At 35.4% G+C, this 9,579-nt stretch overlaps 1 long non-coding RNA gene across 1 annotated transcript; it reads right to left on the bottom strand.

The window, feature by feature from the left end:
• Positions 1-679: 679 nt before the first annotated feature.
• On the bottom strand, positions 680-8,637 carry LOC123920362. Its single transcript, XR_006813612.1, has 3 exons — positions 7,668-8,637; positions 1,906-6,748; positions 680-999 (listed from the first exon to the last, which is right to left on the bottom strand). It is a non-coding gene; the product is annotated as an uncharacterized LOC123920362 (long non-coding RNA).
• Between the last annotated feature and the right edge of the window lie 942 nt (positions 8,638-9,579).

Below are 9,579 nucleotides of genomic sequence, written 5' to 3' on the forward strand. Positions count from 1 at the left end.
TTTTATTACTTTCAACATAAAAGTTTATACTAATTAATAGTTTTTTAACTTAATTTCCGAGACAATTGTTAGTGCTTTAATATTTGTTCCCTTATCAATTTATTTGTAATTAATTTGGTACAATAATTTTGGGAAAATTAGGTACAATGATTTGGTTCATAGTAGTTACTTTTTTACCCTAAAAAAGGAAGCAAAATATATGAATTTTTAATATTGGGATTCGATTAAGTATAATATAGGAATTGTTATTATATGCTTTAACATGGCATTATGACAACAAATAAATAAGGTCATCCGCATACTTATACATTTATTAAAAAAAAGACAGATATATGCTCGAAATTATTTTGACTTTTGTTTTAATGTTATTTTTAGATGACTTAGAAAGATCAAAATCTATCTATCTATATCTATCTATATCTATATTTATATATTATATGTTTTAGAGTTTCTCTCTCATGCTCAATTTCTTAGGTGGCGTCCTCTCATTTCTTTTACCGGTCAAAATCTCACGTGGCAATCTCTCAATTCATTTTGCTGATGTGTCATTCTTCTATGTTTTTTCCTTTAGTCATTAGTGCTCAATTATAAATATAGAAATTGCTCAATTAGGTTTTATGAACAAATGTCTATATTAATATTTTGATACAATTAAAATTTTACATATGGAAACTTTTGATTATTGACCAACTCATTTTTGGAATATATATTGATTAAATTAAATCAATGCTATAACACCCCATGTCAATTTATCTAGAATATCGATAAGAGTGTACATAACTGAATCGGGAAACATTAAGTTTTCATTACATATTGTCCGAATACATAAATAGGATTACAAAATCCAAGAGATTAATAATAAATTGAGCTAACAACTGAAAACATAAAGAAGCTAAATCTTATACAAATATAAGATAACATGACGTCAGCTCAACTAGCATAATCCAAGTATCTGAACTCCATGCTTGTAGACCATGATATCTTGATCAACCTGTTTATCTGAAATCAAATAAGTGGGGGATGAGACAGTCACTTCATCTCAGTGGATTCCTACTACCCAATTACTATTGGTGTCTACACCGGGGGCAACTGATGAACTAATAGTTCTGTGATCTAATAGTCAATCTCTAAACATGATTTATATAACATAATACATAAAGGTGTAACATAAATCATTTATCTTGTTCGTTTTATTCATAACAAAGACACTCTGAGGTGAGCCGGTCTCAAAGGCCTGACATGTCCGTCTGCGATAATAATGTACATCGACACGGCTGAAGCTCACAATCATAACATGATTGGATTCTAATGAATCCCATAACGTGGTACATAAGTAACCACCATAATTGATTGACTTTCTTAACTTAATAATCCTGATTGTTATCCTGCCCACGAATTCCCTCCCAGGGTATTTCTAACTTGTCCAGATTTCTTGATTATCATAACTTAACGTGTAATTAACATTCTATTTATTTAATTCACTATCAGTATTCATAGAACAATCCAGAATATCAGGGATATAAAATGAGTGATAAAATCTGAATTTTCTGCATTACACAGTGTACCGACATGATACATTCACTTAGCGAGACCACTACTCGCTTAGCAAGAATATCAGTTCATTACTCTGTTATGCGTTTCCCATAAAATTTAACATAGAATTCACCTACAATCCCCTTTACTACTAGCTATGGATACTGTAACATATTAAATAATCAGAATGGAGAGAAGTGTTGGGATTAACCTCCTCTCATACACTAATTGATCCTAAATTCCTTAAAGTTATCATACATTCATAATTCGGGGAAACTAATATCCTACCTAGACTAATGTTGTCATGCACATATTTTGGGGAAACTAAAGGTACTAACTATACATAAAGGTTGAGCTTCTAAGGGAACCCACCTGAAATTGCTAGCAATACCGAGCCATCTCGCCCGCTTAGAACCATCTGATGGTCCTGCTCACATATGCAAACTCGTGACAGATTTTCTGCATAAAACTGCTACTGACTTCCAACCTCTAATTTTTTCATTTCAACTTCAAATCAAACTCTTACTCAGCCAATTAAGCATACATATTCAGTTCTGGAATCATTCACCCAACTTAAACTCACATTTTAGCTTATTCCGCAAAATCCATTCCAAAACCCGTATGCAGTTTCCAGCATCAATATCCAAACTTCAAACGCGTTTTTCGAATCCATTTCTAATCCAAAACATATCAAACTTATATCCAAACTGAAGGGAATTAAGTGTAGAATCCGAAAATCAAACAATTACACAAGTCTGGGCTACACAGCGACAGCTATGACTCGATTAGTACCTGTACTGTCATACGAATTTTTAACTAAAATTCCATAGAATTCAGCCATAACCATTCTAATCATACCAATCAGTTTTAACAACATCAGCCTACAGTACAGCAACAACAACAGTTCATTAAGGTTACTAAATCACTTTTCCATAATAATTTCTTAAATTCCATAGTTTATCTTGCAGCTAGAATCACAGAGCATCAAATTCAGCTTCCCTTGTACCATGGCCTACAATTTCTAATTCTAATTCTATACAACCTTATGACCACTTCAGAACTTAAACCCATTGCATGCAAGAACTGAATTTTGGGGGTTTTGTTTGAAGAACAGAAGCTGAGGTTAGATGGATTGGAAGTTGCTTGATATGTTTAAAGGAGAAGAGTTAAATTAAAACCCATTACCTTGTAGTTTATGACTTTAGGATCTTAATTTTGGAATTGCATGAGTGATTGGGGTTTGAGATGGACTTGACATGTGGTGAAGATGAGAGAAAGATGTGTTGTTGTTGTTGTTGTGTCTGATCGTGAGAGAGAGAAAGAATGGATATCTCAATGGTTGGTCCACAACACTTATCCTTTTATAACCTCTATGGCATGCATTATATGTTTGATTACAACTTTGTCCCTCCACTTAACACCAAAGTGTACTTGTATCCTTTAATTATCCCTTTATATTTGTTCACATATTCCCGTATGGTCTCTAATAATTCTCTCTAATTACTATTTCTCTATTAATTGAATTTGGATGTTACAATCTATCCCCGTTAAAAGAATTTCGTCCGCGAAATTCAAGAACTTCTTCATTCATTCTCAGCGTATACTGCTTATGCCTCGTTTAGATTCTAGCTTCATTTCGTAACCGACCATGATTCGTCGTTCAATGGGTTACTAATTATCACTCTTCACTGCGTTAGCACTTGCTTACGTTACCTTTGAAAATTCTACTTGTTCATTTCATGATATTGAACTTCCAATCTCAGCCCATAATACAACTTTTAGGTACACGCTCATCTTATATTAGCTCTCTCTGTTTCTTTTCCTCAACTTAAATGCTCACAGCACAACTTTTCTTCTTTTGCACTTTTCAATTCAACGTCGGAGCATACTTAATCTTACTAGTTCCCCGCGTCAAACTACTTAAGTGAACCGTTTTACCTTCACAATCTTTGCTCTCAAGGGTATTCTATACTAACAATCTCAGGTCCAAACATGAATATTTGCGTAACTTACTCATCATACGATCTTTAATCATCTTACCGTCTTCCACATCCAATTCCTTGGAATAAAACTTTCTTCTTCTCAAATGGTTGTTGGCCTAAAGACCAACCTGCTGACTACATTCTCCGCCATTACTTGCTGCGCACTCTGATCTCAACTTTTTACCATTATCTTCTGACTGCGTCATTACAGCCTCGGTCTACAATTCCTGGGCAATGTCACACATTGTCTCATCTTATCCGGCGTTACTCATATTGTTATTACTTCTTGTACCGTAGACATTACAAAGTAATACTCGCATCACTTAGTGACATCCAACGCACCACTGCATACATAATACTTCACCACAATCTAACATGTCTGCAACACTTCACTCCTTATCTATTACAATTATTTCATACTCAAAGTCTCCTCATTGTTGCATTCAATTATGATGCCTGTATTGATCCAGTAACTACCCCTACTTCGACAAGCGACATTCTTCGCGAGTTGGTTCTTGTTTACTTATCATTTCACTTTGTCGTCCCTCGTCACAACCAGTCTCCTTTTCTGACTTACTCTGATTATTGCTTCCAGCAATAACTCTATTACTCAACTCACTACATTATATCGTTATTTGGTTTGGTTGGGCACACATAAAAACACGGGACATCGACTGATGTTATGAGGTTATGTTAAGGGTATAAACTTGAATATCATTACCGACTAATCCAAAAATCTCCTTGTCGCATAGCGCTTACGATTTTCTCATTCCATCGGTGTCCATTGAGGTTACTTCTTATGATGAGTCCCCTAACTTAATTAAGGTAAGATTTGAATAGAATTCTCTGATGCAATTTTGCGATAACGAGTTGTCTAAAATAGACTAGTCGCTAAGGGAAGGTAAAACATAATGTCTCGCTTTACCGAGGGTGATGCTACTACTGATGAAGTTGGCTAACTCTGGTTTGCTTGTTGATGTTAATTAATCGGTCAAAAGATATTTGATAGTTTTCAAAGGAACACTTATGTTTATTGGGTAACATTCTCAGGCTTACATTGGTCTAACTTAATTACAAAAAATGGAATTGATAGGTTCGCACCATTTGCACTAATCTTGATACTACTTATATCTCTGAATGATTTTCGATTTTGTCTGAGACAAGTTGATAAGACCTCATAAAGAAAAAAAGAACTGAACTGGTTGAATTAAATTTTCCAACGTTTGAGGTACCTTAATGATGTTGTTTAGCGGGTTAACAAGACGAACAAGAATTTAAACTGAAATTACTCAAGATCCTTAATGATTGATTAGACTTATGTGGTTCTGAACTGGTCATCAGTAATGAAACTACAAGATTGAAGAATTTCTTGGGGGATAAACATAATGTTACTGCTTCGAAGGTCGACATGAATAACTAATAGTTCTTATCATAACTTATTAATCATAACAAGAAATTCAAACTTACATCGGCCTGAACTGATTACTGATAACAAGGCTGGAAAACTGAAGACATTTCGTCAGAGTCACATAAGGATAACACTCTAATGTGAATCCAATTCGCTGATATTGAGGAATTTGAAAGATTCGCAACTTAATTGAATTTTTACGCTAAATGTAAGTGATATATCGCAAAGCACCGGAAGAATTTATCTCTCTATCAAAATGAGATAGGTTTGAGGAATGTAATGTTCATAACTTAACAAGGCTGGATGATTACGAATCATGCATCGCATCGATTCGATGAATTTAGCTGATTTATAGTTCACGTGAAAGGGTAGGTAACTGAAAATCCTGATTCTGTCGGTGTATGTTCATGCTTCATGATTTATTTCCACCGACAGTTCTCTTGAATTGGAACAAACTTGATTCTCATTAGAACTTAGTTGTTAAACTCTCACAATAGGTTTAACTGGATATGTTGGGTTCTTAGCCGAGAGGTTTGAATACGGAATATTGTTTCGCAACTTGCTGAAGTTAGTATTGAACTGCGTTACTTGTTTAAGAATCCACTGATAATGACATTTAATATGTCAGCATAGGTGACTGATAGAATTGAGATTAAAAATCCAATCGTTACTCTATAAACGAAACTTGGCTGCTATTGGTCTGACTTGATTATTGGTTACAGACAAAGAGGCTGAATTTATCTTGTTGGGGACACTTAGTGTTCTCATTCTACCAAAATGGTACAACATACTGACATTAGGAATTAAAGGAATGCTTGAAGTATAGTTTGTCTTTCTCTAATAGTGTAGTCAATTGACCTATGTCTCTGGGAAAACTACTGAGCTGAAATGATGGTTTGACGAATTTAAAAGAGTTTGGTTCACTGACTTTTGATAAGTCTTATTTGAATTAAGTACTTCTGGTTATTAGGTTCACATAATACATACACGCTCCGTTCTCATAATTTCATTCTCCATATTAATGCACCCATCAGACGTAGTACAATTATCCGGTATCGTACTTCAATACACAGTCTCGGTTCTACTCCGGTCAAAACTTACTTTGATACTGGGTTTACCATTCCCAGAATTCTCCATATCCTTAAACCTGCTACCGTCAGTTGAGCGCGTCTGGTTCGTACATCTCTTGACATGCCTCTTACTACTGGTATTACGTCACATAATTTTCCCAATTCTAAGCGCCACTTGTTGGCGTTACTCAACTTACTCTTGTGGCATCGACTGCTGCAGTTCCAATATTAGCTTCTAACAATCTTCGTTCATACTCCCTTCTGAGTTCGCACTTCTACTTCGTTCTTACTACTCGACCTCCTTGGTCCACTTCGGTTCTCAACCGTAATACCCTGCCTACCATACACGATACTGAGTTGATCAGACTCAACACGCGATGATTTCAGCGTAAATAGTTCAGACTCCAAAGGGTCCGTACTACTTTTATTGAACTTTAATGATCCGCGGCAAGATCCGATACTGAATCGACCTGCTCTGATACCAATTATAACACCCCATGTCAATTTATCTAGAATATCGATAAGAGTGTACATAACTGAATCGGGAAACATTAAGTTTTCATTACATATTGTCCGAATACATAAATAGGATTACAAAATCCAAGAGATTAATACTAAATTGAGCTAACAACTGAAAACATAAAGAAACTAAATCTTATACAAATATAAGATAACATGACGTCAGCTCAACTAGCATAATCCAAGTATCTGAACTCCATGCTTGTAGACCATGATATCTTGATCAACCTGTTTATCTGAAATCAAATAAGTGGGGGATGAGACAGTCACTTCGTCTCAGTGGATTCCTACTACCCAATTACTATTGGTGTCTACACCGGGGGCAACTGATGAACTAATAGTTCTCTGATCTAATAGTCAATCTCTAAACATGATTTATATAACATAATTTCATAACATAATACATAAAGGTGTAACATAAATCATTTATCTTGTTCGTTTTATTCATAACAAAGACACTCTGAGGTGAGCCGGTCTCAGAGGCCTGACATGTCCGTCTGCGATAATAATGTACATCGACACGGCTGAAGCTCACAATCATAACATGATTGGATTCTAATGAATCCCATAACGTGGTACATAAGTAACCACCATAATTGATTGACTTTCTTAACTTAATAATCCTGATTGTTATCCTGCCCATGAATTCCCTCCCAGGGTATTTCTAACTTGTCCAGATTTCTTGACTATCATAACTTAACGTGTAATTAACATTCTATTTATTTAATTCACTATCAGTATTCATAGAACAATCCAGAATATCAGGGATATAAAACGAGTGATAAAATCTGAATTTTCTGCATTACACAGTGTACCGACCTGATACATTCACTTAGCGAGACCACTACTCGCTTAGCAAGAATATCAGTTCATTACTCTGTTATGCGTTTCCCATAAAATTTAACATAGAATTCACCTACAATCCCCTTTACTACTAGCTATGGATACTGTAACATATTAAATAATCAGAATGGAGAGAAGTGTTGGGATTAACCTCCTCTCATACACTAATTGATCCTAAATTCCTTAAAGTTATCATACATTCATAATTCGGGGAAACTAATATCCTACCTAGACTAATGTTGTCATGCACATATTTTGGGGAAACTAAAGGTACTAACTATACATAAAGGTTGAGCTTCTAAGGGAACCCACCTGAAATTGATAGCAATACCGAGCCATCTCGCCCGCTTAGAACCATCTCATGGTGCTGCTCACATATGCAAACTCGTGACAGATTTTCTGCATAAAACTGCTACTGACTTCCAACCTCTAATTTTTTCATTTCAACTTCAAATCAAACTCTTACTCAGCCAATTAAGCATACATATTCAGTTCTGGAATCATTCACCCAACTTAAACTCACATTTTAGCTTATTCCGCAAAATCCATTCCAAAACCCGTATGCAGTTTCCAGCATCAATATCCAAACTTCAAACGCGTTTTTCGAATCCATTTCTAATCCAAAACATATCAAACTTATATCCAAACTGAAGGGAATTAAGTGTAGAATCCGAAAATCAAACAATTACACAAGTCTGGGCTACACAGCGACAGCTATGACGCGATTAGTACCTGTACTGTCATACGAATTTTTAACTAAAATTCCATAGAATTCAGCCATAACCATTCTAATCATACCAATCAGTTTTAACAACATCAGCCTACGGTACAGCAACAACAACAGTTCATTAAGGTTACTAAATCACTTTTCCATAATAATTTCTTAAATTCCATAGTTTATCTTGCAGCTAGAATCACAGAGCATCAAATTCAGCTTCCCTTGTACCATGGCCTACAATTTCTAATTCTAATTCTATACAACCTTATGACCACTTCAGAACTTAAACCCATTGCATGCAAGAACTGAATTTTGGGGGTTTTGTTTGAAGAACAGAAGCTGAGGTTAGATGGATTGGAAGTTGCTTGATATGTTTAAAGGAGAAGAGTTAAATTAAAACCCATTACCTTGTAGTTTATGACTTTAGGATCTTAATTTTGGAATTGCATGAGTGATTGGGGTTTGAGATGGACTTGGCATGTGGTGAAGATGAGAGAAAGATGTGTTGTTGTTGTTGTTGTTGTGTCTGATCGTGAGAGAGAGAAAGAATGGATATCTCAATGGTTGGTCCACTCCACTTATCCTTTTATAACCTCTATGGCATGCATTATATCTTTGATTACAACTTTGTCCCTCCACTTAACACCAAAGTGTACTTGTATCCTTTAATTATCCCTTTATATTTGTTCACATATTCTCGTATGGTCTCTAATAATTCTCTCTAATTACTATTTCTCTATTAATTGAATTTGGATGTTACAATCTATCCCGCTTAAAAGAATTTCGTCCGCGAAATTCAAGAACTTCTTCATTCATTCTCAGCGTATACTGCTTATGCCTCGTTTAGATTCTAGCTTCATTTCGTAACCGACCATGATTCGTCGTTCAATGGGTTACTAATTATCACTCTTCACTGCGTTAGCACTTGCTTACGTTACCTTTGAAAATTCTACTTGTTCATTTCATGATATTGAACTTCCAATCTCAGCCCATAATACAACTTTTAGGTACACGCTCATCTTATATTAGCTCTCTCTGTTTCTTTTCCTCAACTTAAATGCTCACAGCACAACTTTTCTTCTTTTGCACTTTTCAATTCAACGTCGGAGCATACTTAATCTTACTAGTTCCCCGCGTCAAACTACTTAAGTGAACCGTTTTACCTTCACAATCTTTGCTCTCAAGGGTATTCTATACTAACAATCTCAGGTCCAAACATGAATATTTGCGTAACTTACTCATCATACGATCTTTAATCATCTTACCGTCTTCCACATCCAATTCCTTGGAATAAAACTTTCTTCTTCTCAAATGGTTGTTGGCCTAAAGACCAACCTGCTGACTACATTCTCCGCCATTACTTGCTGCGCACTCTGATCTCAACTTTTTACCATTATCTTCTGACTGCGTCATTACAGCCTCGGTCTACAATTCCTGGGCAATGTCACACATTGTCTCATCTTATCCGGCGTTACTCATATTGTTATTACTTCTTGTACCGTAGAC

This window comes from Trifolium pratense, linkage group LG4, assembly GCF_020283565.1.
Source record: "Trifolium pratense cultivar HEN17-A07 linkage group LG4, ARS_RC_1.1, whole genome shotgun sequence".
NCBI lineage: Eukaryota > Viridiplantae > Streptophyta > Magnoliopsida > Fabales > Fabaceae > Trifolium > Trifolium pratense.